A 9,012-nucleotide genomic window follows, 5' to 3' on the forward strand; every position below is an offset into this window, starting at 1 on the left:
GCCCTTCCTTTCTAGCTCCTGTTAATTTTTTTAATAATTTTATTTATTTTTTTTTTCAGTGTTCCCAGATTCATTATTTATGTACCACACCGAGTTTCAGTTATGATCTTTGCCCCATTTCCTTTTTGGGTTAAGTTTTCTCCTTTATGGGTTTGGTGGGGGTGGGGGGGAGTTCAACTACTGTCATTTACACTAGAGGTAAATTAAATGAAGGAATATTTGTGGCAGCATAAATGCCCTATTTGTTAGACAAAGCAATCTGGTGGTCCCATGAGGTACCTCTTCTGTCACCAAAGAAAAGCTGGAGCTCTGAGAATGGGAGGAGCTAATGCTTTATAGTTGACACAAAATTTGCAGTTGGTCTTGACCCTTGCAATATCAATCCACTTCCTTATATAGATCAACTCCAATCAATTTGTTTGTGTGAGTTTCTGTAAGAATCATGGCCCTCTAAACCTTCTCTTCGTCATTTACTCTTTGCCAAACATGCCATACAACTCTTTCTGTAATTGTTAATAAGAAAGGAAGAGTGGTCAACATTATGGTAAACTGATATGTCTGAGAATTTTTGTTTCCTATGAGGTATTTGAGTAGAAGTGACATTTAGCACTGCAGAAACAGAGATCTATCTATCATCTCGCCTCATATGTCCATATCTCCTGCTGAAGCATTTCCTCCAATCTCTTATTTTTAAGAATCCCTGGTTACAAAGTTCTACCATTACTAAGCACAAAGAGAAATGGATGCTTGTATTCTGGCTGAGCATTTAAAATAAATAAATAAATAAAAATAAAATATTTATTTTTTGAGTATTTGTGTGATGAGTATTCAAAATACATCTTTCAGATTATTGGATGAATTTTGTATTTTTTTAAATCCCTTGGTCATGTTTCTGCTAATTGAAAAGTTTCATTATAGTTGAAAAGTCCTTTGAACACAACACCATGCTTTTCTTGTTATTGCTGCATAGGCAAGCACTGTCAGGCCTCTCGCCTCAGGGCATGCAATCCAGACAAGAAATACAGAAAATGCTATTCTACAGGCCCTGACCAAGCAATCCCAACTCTTTTCTTTGTTTTACCATTTTTTTGTAGACTTACTGCTCAAACTAGAGCTTCTTACTCATTGAATAACGTAAATGAGTAATTAATCATATTTGCTTCTTCAGTAGATAGAAAGCAAGAAGTGGATGATAAAGCTAGGTATTTGTAGATGTTTTTTAAACAACAAGGCAATGCTTAAATTACTTGTTGCCATTAACATTGAAGACAGATATGGGAAACTGAGTTGAAATTGTACCTTTTAAATAAAATAGCCTAGAAAAAACGATTCTGTATTTTGCTAAAACATCTCTCCAGTAACTATTCAGAGTTATAGCCAGGGCTGTTCACTTGGTCTCAAAGGTTCATGCTAAGCTTTAATGTTTGCATAAGCTTGTGTGCGTGTGTGTGTGTGTGTGTGTGTGTGTGTGTATGTACATGAATACATCCACTAACATTTGAACTAAAACCTTCTATCACTTAGCCATATAACTCAAATACTATGTATAACAGAAAACCACCATATGGAAGATTCACACACTGTAGGATGTAAACATCAAACCCAATGTCTTGAAATATTTAAAGCTGTATGTGGTAACAAATGTTTGCATCAATAACCTGGGTGTAAACTGAATTTTGGGTGTAGCATTTATATCCCCTGGCTTAATTAACCTGGACTATCTTTCTCTGTATTTGACAATATGAAAATTTAATGAGTGAATTTTAATGATCTCTCATGTATTTTCCTATGGTTCCTCTATTTCAGTAACAATATGAACTCAAACTCTTTGGCAGATCACATTTTTTTTTTTTTTCCAATTGAAAATAAAAATGTGTTTTGGGTTGGGAGAGGCAAGTTGGGCTCGGGACAGAAATGTAGTCAGATGCTTTTTGACCATGGTTCATGAAAACTTCATTCCCTCTGGTGAAAATCCAGCCTGATAAATTGAATCCTGTGACATGGAAAGTCACATCACATTATGAATTCTGTTGATAGAATGATGATGATGAAGAGGTTACAGATTATTTAAGTAGCAGAATGAGAGTGTTTCAGATTGTAAATGTATGTTAATATTTTAAATTAAGCCCTATCTTTATGAAATATTTTGTTTCTTCAAAATTTCAAGAAATAAGAACTGCCAAAGAGCAATGCAGCTCTAAAAAAGCTGCAGGCATCCCCGCAGAGAGCTGTAGGGCAAAAATTGCCTATAGAGGAGTGTTGTACAGAGCAATCAACAGGACGCCTGGATATGCCTATCATGCTCAGTCATTGGCTGGGAACTGCCTAGGGAGAGTGTGTAGTTGACTCAAATACTGTAATGGATCCCAGAGGTACGGCAACTCAAGGCTGTTATCTGACTGAATTCTATGCAACAGGTTCATTCTTGAAGGTATATCTGAGTGATACACATTTATTGCCTCCTCATTAGGAAATACCAGATTTTTTAAAATACCATTTAAAATAACAAGAAACATTATAGGGTGCTAGGTATTAATGTAATGTAATTAATGTAATAAATAATGTAATGTAATGTAATTAATAACAACAACAAAGTCCTACAAGAAGGTAAGGGGAAAAAAAAGAAAACTATGAAAATCATAATAGAATAACTAAATTTAGTAGTATACAATAATTATGGATAACAATAATCATACAAATAATTACAAAAAAATAATAATTATTCTGCATATTCAATGAGATTCCAGTTGATAACTTAGAAAGATTTAAAAAAATTTATGAAATTTTAGATCTTAAGATACCCAAGACATTCATGAGAAAGACTAGCAAAATAAGGAGGCTTGTTCTATCAAATAGCAAATCTAATCATATAGTTATAATAAATAAAAAAATAATAATAAAGAAAGCAATAGATCTGCCAGGTGGTAGGGTCAGCACTGTGAGAAAACATCCCTGCAGGGAGACATGCTGAAGCCCCAGAAGAGGATGGTTGGGGCTGCTGAGTCTGCTGGGCTAGCAATAAGAGACCAGCAGGAAAATACATCAACACTAAGAACCCAGCAGGGACATCAGCATAAGTGGGTAACTCCAGCCCTAGGAGGAACAGCCTCTAAAAAACGTTGGAAGCATCTAAACAGTTACTGGCTGATGAAAGTCAGAGACAAAAAGCAGACTAGAGAAAGACATAGATGCGAACTGAGGAACTTAAAGCAGAGCCCAAGTAGACGGCATGCTGAGATGGTATTCACAACTACCAGGACAGGCCCAGAACTTCCTTCCAACCATGAAGCTGGAGAAAGAAGCCTTCTTCTACCACAGAAACTGCAAAGAGTGAGGCATCACAGGACTTGTGAAGCTTGCAAAGGAGGCTTACCCAGACCACACCCAGTTTTAGAAAAACAATCCCAGTTATGAACCATCCAGGAAAGAAGACAACCCAAAAATGGCCCACAGCAGATGTGCAGTTTGTTCCAATGATGAAACGTTTTATTACCCTGAGTGAGCTCAAAAACCCATCACTAAGCCTTTAAAAAATATGGCTCTCTTAGAGAAGTGGACCATAAAGGAGATTCTTAATTATAGAGAACAAACTCAGAGTTGCTGGAGGGGAGGTGGATGGCAAATGTAGTGTGGGGTGGGTGGGATAGGGGACAGTGGAGAGGCTAAATGGGTGATGGGGATGAAGGAGGGTACTTATGATGAGCACTGGGTGTTGTATGTAAACTAATAAATTATGAATCACTAAATTCGACTTCTGAAACTAATATTACACTATATGTTAACTGGAACTTAAATAAAAACTTAAAACATTAAAGAAATATGGCTCTCTTCATTTGCCAGAGACTCAATTCAGCCCTGACCTTAGGGTAATTTGATTTTATTTTGAATCTGGAGAAAAAGGAACCAAGTTAACTGGGACATTGTTGCTGAAATGCGCAAGAAGTTAGTCACTCCAAAGAAGTCAAGCTTTTATAAGACAAAAAGTGTGCAGAGGTTTCCTTGTTATGTTCACCTGGGGTTCTGTACATAGGTGGTTTTCATGTATCTTTTCCAAGAAAACATTAATAAAAAAAGAGGGTAGTGCTCGTTTCGGCAGCACACATACTAAAAAAAAGAGGATAATAGAATGGATTAAGAACTTAAAAATAAATCTATCAATCTGTCATATGTTAATTAACAATGAAGTAGAAATGTTCATCGTTTAGAGTTACTGGATAAGTGATTTCATCACATAGAGTTTGAGGAAAGACATGAAGCCATATTTCATTTAAAAATCAAATAGAAGTGACATCACCAAGATGACCACATCTTGACTTTAATGTCTCTCACAAGAACAGTTAACATCTACTGAAGAATAAGACACCACTGAAAGAATCTTAGAACACAGGGGTAAGGCTGAAGCACCCCTACACCTCAGACACCAAGACAGCTTGCATTAGAGGGTATGAGAAGAGGCTACACCTTAACCACGTTGTCCTTCCCCAGGCAGTGCAGACCATACAGAGAGAAATCCCTTGAGCCTTTAGTTCTTCCTGTGGGAACTGACAACCCAGAGGGAACATCAACCTCCCCCATCATGGGGGTGACTTTGTGGGAGCCCCTACTCTGATCTTGCACCACAGGGATTATAGGGGAATCTGTGGGGCTCAAGTAGAGGTTATATTTATATCAGATAGAATTTAAACTAAAAATGGAAGAGACAAAGAAAGCCAAAATATAATGATAAAGGGGTCAATACATCAAGAAGTTATAACAGTTTTAAATATTTATATGTCCAATATTAGAGCACCTAAATATACAAAGCAAAATCAACAGAGCTAAAAGGAAAAAATAAACAAAATACAATAATAGTTGGGAACTTTGGTTCCCTACTCATAACAATGGATAGACCACCTAGTTAGTGAAAAAATAAGGAAACTCTGGATTTGAACAACACTATAGACAAAAGAGACATAACAAGCAATCTAACCAGCAACAGCAGAATACACGTTCTTACCTGGTGCTCCTGGAACACCCGATAGATCATGTTAGGCCATAAGACATGTCTTATTCAAAATTGTAATTATACCAAGTATCATTTCTGACAACAATGATATATATCTAGAAATCAATAAGAGGAAAACTAAAAAATTCATGAACATATGGGAATTAAACACCACCCTTCTGAACAACCAATAGATCAAAGTAGAAATTACAGGGAAAATTTAAAAAAATTCTTTTTTGAAACAAACAAAAATGGAAAGACCAGAACTTATACAAGAACTTGTGGGGTATAGCAAAAGCTGTTTTAATAAAGAAATTCATAGCAATGAACACCTACATTAAGAAGCAAGAAAGATCTCAAATAAACAACGTAAATTTATATCTTAAGGAACTAGAAAAAGAAGAACAAGCTGAGCCCAAAGTTAGCAGAAGACAAGGGAGTGGTGGGAGGGGGAATTGGAGGAAGGTGGTCCAAAGGTACAAACTTCCAGTTATACAACAAATAAATCTAGGAATGAATGTACACCATGATCACTATAGCTAATTGCTGGATGATACATAGGGAAGTTGTAAGAGAGTAAATCCTAAGGTCACAAGGATATTTTTTCCATTTTTCATTTCTTCTTTATTGTAACTAGTTGAGAAGATGGATGTTAACTGAACCTATTGTAATGATTTTACAGTAGTGAAATATACCTCAAACTTATATAGTGATGCATGTCAGTTATTTCTGAATAAAATTGAAAAAGAATCAAATGCAGGAGGATGAAAATCTAAATATGGAAAATACTACTTTAAAATTTTGGAAAAAATCCAAAAGAATATCTTATAATGTGATGGGGGAACGAATTTTTTTTAACATGAGAGATGAAGAAATAGCCATAAGAAATAGACAAATTTTACTATTTTGAAATTAAAAACTACTGTTGAACTAAATACACAATAAAACTAAAAGTAAATAACAGAATTAGAGAAACCATTCGTTACCTACCAAATTAAAAAAAACAGTGTTTATAATGCATTTTTAAGGCACCACAATTCAGTAAGGTCAAGAAGAAGTCAGAGGAACCCAGGCAAATGAAGAGACCAAAAAGTTCTTTGAAGTGGAAATATGAATTATCAGAACGTAAGAAGAGTGGCTGAAACCCACTAGTAATTAAAGAAAAAACTATATTTAAAGCCAGAAAAAGTCACTTTCAATTCTTCAGATTTGGTGAGAAAATATTTAAGTCTACAAATTTCAAGTATATTTGCTTATATTTTGATGAGATTTTGAAAGCATGTGACTACTTTGGAGAGCATGTTTGTTGATATCTAATGAATAAGATGCATATACTTTAGAGCCCAGCAATTTCACAATATACATAGAGAAATTTTCACTGTAGCATAAGAAGACCTGTTCCAAAATGTTTGTTATAGCATTGTCTGTAATAGCAAATATCATAATCAACCTAAATTCCCACTAACAGCAGAACAAACATTTAAATTGTGCTTAAGCCAGGCGGTTTTTGCATAGCGATTTAGAATGCTTTTTTTTTGGAGCTATTCTGCCTATGTGTGAAATTCAGCTCTAGCAACTTCGGGCAAATGTAGTTCTATGCTTCAGTATCTTCATTTGTAAAATGGAGGTAAAAATTGTGTCTGCTTCATGTTTTTTGTGTATAAAAATAAATGATTTATATAAATAGAATTCAAGGGCGCCTGGGTGGCTCAGTGGGTTAAGCCGACATGATCTCAGCCCGATCAAGTCCCACATCGGGCTCTCTGCTCAGCAGGAAGCCTGCTTCCTCCTCTCTCTCTGCCTACCTCTCCGTCTACTTGTGATCTCTCTCTGTCAAATAAATAAATAAAATATTTAAAATAAATAAGTAAATAAATAAATAAATAAATAGAATTCAGATATAATCAGATACAGCGTGAGCTTATAATAATTATGAGCTATTATTATCAGTCATATGACAATACACCATACAACAGTTAAGATGAATCAACTCGAACAATATCTTTCAATGTGAATGGATTTCAGTCCCATTTAAGAAGTTTTTTTAAGAAAGAAACATAAAACAAGATACCATTTACATAAATTTAAAACTTGATAATATAGTTAATTAATGAATATGCTCATTTATTATCAAAGTATAAAATCTTGCATGGAAATTCATTTGTAACTGGAAAATTTTATTTAAAAAATAGACCTAGGGGCACCTGGGTGTTTTAGTGGTTTAGCAGCTGCCTTTGGCTTGAGTCGTGATTCTGGTGTCCTGGGATGGAGCCCTCCAACAGCTTGCCCGCTCAGCAGGGAGTCTGCTTGTCCCTCTCCACTCTCTCCCTTTCCCTGCTCCTTCTTGTGTTCTCTCCCTCTCTCAAATAAATAAATAAAATCTTAAAAAGTAATAAAAAATAAAAAATTAAAAAATAAACCTAAGGACATGATGTATAAGTATATATGAGCATTGCTTGGCTCTTCTCTATTTTTTTTTATTAATGCTTGAAATACTTGATAATTGAATATATCACAGTGTTAATTTACTTTTTCACCAAGAACTCTGTATTTCCAACTTTTTATTTTAGTTCCCCTCATTATTCAATTTTTAGAAAGCTTCTATAGCTCTTAAAGCTATAGTTTCATTTAATTATGTAATATTCATTGGTAATAATTAGAACTAGCCCATATGTGTTATGAATTGATTTTACAATATAACTATGCAATAATCCCATTACACAAACATTTACACATCTTAAATATAAATATTTTGATAAGTAGAGAACATTGGTTACAGAAAGATCATTATCCCATCAAAAGCAGAAACAAAAAACAAGTAGTATAGGACATTCAAAACAAGAACTGAAGACTGGGGCATACTGTACATATGGTGAAAAAAAAATGATTTCCTTCAAAGCTTACCATGGCACCTGACCCGTGCTCATACTCCATGTCCTCTATATCTTCTCATTTTGGTAACATTTCGGATAGACAAAATAGAGTCTCCATGGATCCTCCTCAGAGCCTTTGATGAGAGCCTTGTATCATTCAGACAAGGAATTGGCCACCATTTTCTATGACAAGCAAGATAGTAAATATCTTAGACTATGTGATCCATATAACCTGTCACTATACTCAACTCTGTGGTTGTAGTGCAGAAGACATAGGGTTGGACAATATTCACGTGAAAGGGCATTAGAACTGAAAGGTGACTGACTGCAATTTCCAGCTCTGATTCTAAGTCTCTACAATGACACCTATCAGAGCCCAGTGACAGATGATTACTTTCCTCTTAAAAGATATAGGACAGTATATTGCTGCAGTGTTCTACTCCAGAAACCCAACAGTGTGTGGAGTTATTCCACTTTGGAAAGTAAATCTATTTTAGCTATTGACATTATTAACTAATGAATCGAGACCAAGAAGAAAGGCTAACTGTTCCTAAATCTGTGTCGGTAGGATAGCAGCCTTTCTGGCCATGGAATAATCTCTGCAACAAGCTTTTGACAGATCCTATTATAACTTACTGCTACAGGTGAGAATATATCAAACTATGATCCTTTTCAAGTAGTTGAAGTAGTCATTTTTCATTATTCCTTGTTTAGTGGACCAAACTATCTTTCACCTTGGGAATGATTCCAAATACCCCCATTTATTGATATCTAAGGACTTTAGTGATGGTTGTTCTACCAATGGTTTTAGTTAAGTTAGTGGTCCATGAGTTCATCCACAGCCCACAACATGGTAACAAAGGCTAGAAGACTGTATTTTCACTTGTTCCCTTCTCAGCCATGCTCATCCTGTCATCGGTGTATCAGTGTAATGTAGTCAATGTAATGAAAACTGCCATGACAAAATGTAGAGAAATATACACACTTATACAGAATGAAAGATGAACTGCCAACCCTTCCAGATAAAAACAAATTGCTTCAACAGGTCCAAGTACAAAAGGACCCAGATTATTGCTTAACAGAGTTTATTACTGTGCATTACAAAGGAGATAATGTGTTTTAATACACTTAATATATAATGATTAAAACAATGCT

The 9,012-nt window shown here is 35.1% G+C and overlaps 1 pseudogene; it reads left to right on the top strand.

Moving 5' to 3' along the window:
- Positions 1-2,964: 2,964 nt before the first annotated feature.
- On the top strand, positions 2,965-3,912 carry LOC116866791 (annotated as a pseudogene).
- Positions 3,913-9,012: the final 5,100 nt, after the last annotated feature.

This window comes from Lontra canadensis, unplaced genomic scaffold (genome assembly GCF_010015895.1).
Source record: "Lontra canadensis isolate GAN:19392208 unplaced genomic scaffold, GSC_riverotter_1.0 scaffold11, whole genome shotgun sequence".
In the NCBI taxonomy this organism is placed as follows: Eukaryota; Metazoa; Chordata; class Mammalia; order Carnivora; family Mustelidae; genus Lontra; species Lontra canadensis.